This window comes from Dermacentor variabilis, chromosome 5 (genome assembly GCF_050947875.1).
Source record: "Dermacentor variabilis isolate Ectoservices chromosome 5, ASM5094787v1, whole genome shotgun sequence".
Classification (NCBI taxonomy): domain Eukaryota; kingdom Metazoa; phylum Arthropoda; class Arachnida; order Ixodida; family Ixodidae; genus Dermacentor; species Dermacentor variabilis.
In genome coordinates, this window is record NC_134572.1 from 53,641,632 (window position 1) to 53,646,944 (window position 5,313).

The 5,313-nt window shown below is 41.8% G+C and overlaps 1 long non-coding RNA gene across 1 annotated transcript; it reads left to right on the forward strand.

The window, feature by feature from the left end:
- The first annotated feature begins 1,808 nt into the window (after positions 1 to 1,808).
- LOC142581861 (uncharacterized) lies at positions 1,809 to 4,583 on the forward strand. Its single transcript, XR_012828311.1, has 2 exons — positions 1,809 to 1,891; positions 3,474 to 4,583. It is a non-coding gene; the product is annotated as an uncharacterized LOC142581861 (long non-coding RNA).
- The last annotated feature ends 730 nt before the right edge of the window (positions 4,584 to 5,313 follow it).

Here is a 5,313-nt window from a genome sequence, read left to right on the forward strand (position 1 = left end):
TCACCGATTACGTATATGCAATTTTTTACCTCTAAGGGCAACTTCTTTTGGGTAACACACCGACCGTTAGACTTCTACAAATTTTATTTCGTTATTTGAGCTAAATGAAGAAAAATAATAGTAAGGCATGTGTTTTTATGTCAGCTTCAAAGACCACGCATACCACAGCACCAGCATGACAACGGCTTAACTGCACGTGAGCGCACACTCCTTCCCTTTAGGAGCAAAACAGATGACACACATGCAGCTGTGCATTAGCTGCAGAACCAACTTTTGCCTTTGCTTTTACATTTTGTGCCGACACATTATTTATCCTCTCACTTTGTCGCCATTGCTTGGCGTTACCCACTTACGTACTAATAATGTAGATTTTCTTTTTCACCTAGATGATTGAATATTTCTTTTCTTGTGCTTCGCACAGTTGTGGAAGGCACGCGATCTTGAAATCAAGCTACTGCCTGTTGTGACGCGTTTTCTGATTGCTGTGCCTTCGGTGCGTCACGGGTGCACGCCTCTGGTGACAGTTTGCATAATTCGTCGCTTTGGAGTATGACGCCTTGTTTCGACTATATACTGTTATATTGATTGTTTACTGTTTCTTGACGCTACGCATATCTTATTTAAATATGTTGCACACTGAAATGCACAATGAAACAGTGTTAGGCATATTCATTTTTTTCTGTCTGTCCATTCAGAGGTTGACGTATACTATAGTAAATGCGAAATCTTTTATTGCTGCCAAAATTTTTTTGGTGGGTAGAGGGTATAATAGATGCACCTAAATACGACGGTAAAATACACTAAAATACACCAAATACTCGAAAAATACAATAAAAGCAATAGCCTTATCAAATGCTTACTTTTAACTAAGTAATACTTAAAAATTTTCCCCTTAGTTGGCGTGAATACAAGAGCGAATGCCAAAATGAGCATAGAATACTTTGCTCCCAAATAGTATTCTACTTCAAAAAATTGCTAGCGTCGCGACAATGGGAATTGAAGTCGGCTATTGCTTTTCACAACTACTCAACTAAATACTCAACTACTCAACAGGGCGCAGTTGACACTCTGTGTTGTATCACATAGCAAGCAGAATGTAGCGAGTAATTCTTAGAAGTGCAAATTTATCGGCGCAGTGGCCTCTCACATTTCGCTGCGTTTTGTTTGTTCTTCTCCTATCCGCACTGCATTGTTCGCAAGTATGCCAAAGGCTATGTGACATAACGGTGTGGGAAATCTTTATTCCGTGTAATTTGGTGCACCAGGACACTTAGAAACTAACAGTGCCAAGGTGAGCCATGCTGCTTGATCCTAGAGCAAGATGGAAGGTGACACGTCATGTTCATTATTTCGTACTCCAATTTTCTATACTTAAGTGAAACTCATTAATGTTCTATACTTCAGTCAAACTAGAGGTAATATAGCGAAAGCTTTCCATAGCTTAGAATTAAATAAACTAAATCTGATGAACGCACGTCGTACTCCAGTCACAGGTAGTGGGAAAAAATAAAGCAAATGGGGCAATTGTTTACGCAAGTAACCATAAAAAGAGCTATGTGCCAAATGCAGTGCCACCCCCTAATTTCCGGGAGTTATTCCCGAGGTCTTGTTGCCATTCGAAGGGCACAAAAATATTCGCGTGATCGAAGGAGCACAGAAAACGAGAGACAAAAAGAAAGAAAAGGCAGGACAATAAAAAAGCACACATCACAAACATGTGGTGTCACGAACGCAGCTGTTCGTATACGGAAGTAAAACTGCCCGTTAAATGTACCAACTTGCTGCTGTTGGCATTGCTTTTGCAATTCAGGTGAACTGCGTAGATTCAACCAGTTGAGCTGCATATAGACACCACGTATGTGCGGCTCACTTGGCACTATGGAGAGGCAAGGTACAGTACCTTCTACTTCCTTTCTTTCTATGTAGGAACAGCACCTTATTACAATTTTTTTCAGAGGGGCCGTACGAAATAACCTTGTCCAACTGCCCAGATTTTTACAGTGAAGAGCGTTTATGCGGCGGAAAAAGGGCAGGTTGTGTTTTCTCGTTTTTTTTTCGTTATGTCATTCGTTCGTTTCATGTCGTCACGCTTTGACTTCGGCAGGACAGGATGAGGCGTTAAATAAATATCTGATCTGGGATCAAGCCAGCGATACTACCTTCTTGAACCGAACGTTGTAACCATGCACTACGCCACCGTCACTTTGAGCAGTGGTGAATTTAATACTTGACTGTGTTCTGACAAACGCTGAAATTATTCCATCGTGGCCTACCGCGCACACCGTTCACCGAAATGAAGTGTTTGCGAGGTTAAGGCAAGCGCGCCATGGCAAACGTTGCCAGCGCTTGACAAGTTGGTTCGCATTGCACGGCACATGCATTCTGCCACATTCGCAAGTTCATGAAGTAAATGCGCCATAAAGAAAAAGGATGTGCGTGTACAGGCGAACGCAATTAGATACTTCGAGCAGGACTGTTTAACCGGATAACCCGTAGCATAGTTTGCTACAACTACATCGATCTCTTGCGTGAGCCTCTAAGGGAAGTGCTGGTACACCATTTCAGCCAATATAGAAATGAGTGGTAGTAAACGATTTTTTCTGAATTCGTACTTGTATATTCAAAAGGCTTTGTAAATATTGCGGTGTCATAATTTTCAACAAAGCGATGGGTTATAAATACATTCATTCGCAATCATGGTTGTCCACAAAAACTTATTGTCTGGCTTAACCAAACAAATAAGTCGGAAAATGCCCTAGAATTGAAAACTTGATATGACCTGTTTAGTATATCCCCAGCTTGTTCCTGTATAAATCATATAGGAACAAACAGGACTATGGAACAGGACATACATAATTTCCAGCCGCATCGCGGTGTTAAGAGCTAATAATGCATGCGCATACACGGACTAAATATAAATTTAAGGCATTCATTCTATCACGCGTACAGAACTCATCTAAGTGTGCATAGACCTTCAGTCGTAAGAAACATTTATGTGCAATTCCTCTCATAAATCATAGCATTAACTGGTGAGTAAATATTGAATATTGAAGCGTTGAATAAATATTGATCAGGAACAGCCTAACAAAATGCGTGTGAGAATAAATCGCAACTTGGAAATATGAAGTGATATGAAGTGACAATATATGAAGCGGCGATTGCGAAGCATTGGAGTTAACAAACGGGCTAGTTGGCAATGAATTATGAGTGCGGTAGCGCCAAGGCAGGATGTCGACAAGGAAACGCCCATCCTGTTTCCTTCCTTGCCTTCGCCTTGCCTTGCGTTACCGCACTCATAAGGTACTAGTGCGAAGCATATCTTACATCGGCAAGCTGCTTTTCTCGAATATACCAAACCATTTCATCTCTTCTAGTCCTGGCAATAATTAACAGCAGCTACCTCGTATTGCCAAATGAAGAGCTCTTTATTATAATGCACAAGAAAGTGCTCATAACCAATATTCTCGACTCAGGTGACTGCAAGCGAAACTGCGAGTATGAATGACCAATCGTCTCGGCCTCAAGTTATCCTGGACTGCCACGAGCTGCAGAAACAGACGCGGCCAAAACAAAAAATGGACCCGGTACTCTTCAAGGCTCTTAGTGAACGCGACGACGCGCTCAGCCGGCGCGCGGTCGGTTGGTCTTGCGTGTTCGTGACGGTCGGAATTTGCTTGCTTGCCGGCGGAGGAATAATTCTCGTGCTCTCGCTCACATTGGGGGCCAGCATAGACAGCCTCAGCGAAAAGTACAACTTGCACATGACAGCTGAAGGCATCGCACTCCTCAGCATGGGAATCACTTTCATTCTTGTGGCACTCGTGAGGAACTGCCGCCATGACCACGTTTGATCCAAGTGCTGATGTCGACGGAGCATCCATGTACGATGATCGTGTTGTGATGTAATCTTCTTCCATTCCTACCAAAAAATAAAAACAGTGCGTCGGACAAATGCACAGGAAGCACTGGTAGCTCAGTGTCACTAGTCGACACATATAATGCGGCATGCTGTTTACAGCGAAACAACCGTGAATGATCATGGAATTAACAACAGTGTGCAGGTTGAGTCACAGATTAACACTGCAGACATAAGCTTTACGCATACGTGTTATTCCTTTAATCATTCGTGATCGCAATGCAAAGCAGTAGAGACCGAATCTTTTTATTTTTATTTTCAAGCTTTGTTTTCGGGGTGAGATGAGAAGTTATGAAAACATTACGCAACATCGATTTGTTTGTACACTTTACCTATGATGCTCGAGGAGCGGCAAATAGCGAAAGAATTGAACAAACCGGATAGGCTGTGCTCGGTGACGAGTTTGCTCTAGAGCTTCACGTCAAGTGGTCTAGTTTTTGATGTTCAATTCTTTTAGCCTTTGAGGCTGCCAAATATAAATATGTGAAATTTTCTGGTGTTTAGCTCAGTCGCAATGGTGGTCCACTGTTTATTAAAGGCTTAGATGGCTTTACATATATATTTCTGTTTCTAAGCAAATAATGCGTTTGAAACCGATTTCACGTGCATGTGTGTTGCGTATTAGGTTCATGTACAGTTAACAATAAAACATTTCTGGCCGAGTCAAGTGTGTATTCAGCAGTACTTTTCTTTGTACAGCAAGGAACCTTCGACCTTCCTTTTTGTACAGTAAGTTTAGCATCCTTAGGCATCCTTATGAGTGGAGGTGCTGCTTAGAATTATGCCAACAAAATTTGCTTTCAACCAGATGCAATTCATCTGAAAGAAATACACATAAGGCTCAGGTTTTTTTTTTTTGTTGTTGTTCTTTCTCTGATCAGAGGCTCTGGTGCTTCTTTACAGCCATGAATGAAAAATAAAGCTACAGTATCTGCGATAAGCGCAGGATATACGTATCACAGTTGGGGCAGGAATAGTGCGTATATCTGAAAAGAGATTGAAGTACTTGTACGGGAGACGGCTGAAATTGATTTGACGCGGTGTGACGACGTTTAAGGTTCCCTGCAAACGTACACTACACTTTATCTTGTGTCACGGTTAGTCTCAGTGCAATTTCTCAATGCCGTTGGCAAGACTATCATAGATGAATAACTTCAAAGTCTTGAATAACCAATCCACAAATATGTTTTGTTCCACAGCTCGATATCAACATACAAGATTGTTATGACAGACGTTATATTCCACTGATAGAGTTTTCCACACCTTTCTGTTTCTAATTCGCTCAAGAGAACGCAGGAGCACCACACATTATTCAAATGTGATCCCCTTCAAGTGAATTCTGCTCCCCATTTCTGCCACAGTCATTGGTGTCCTCCAGCTATCATCTGATAGGAATC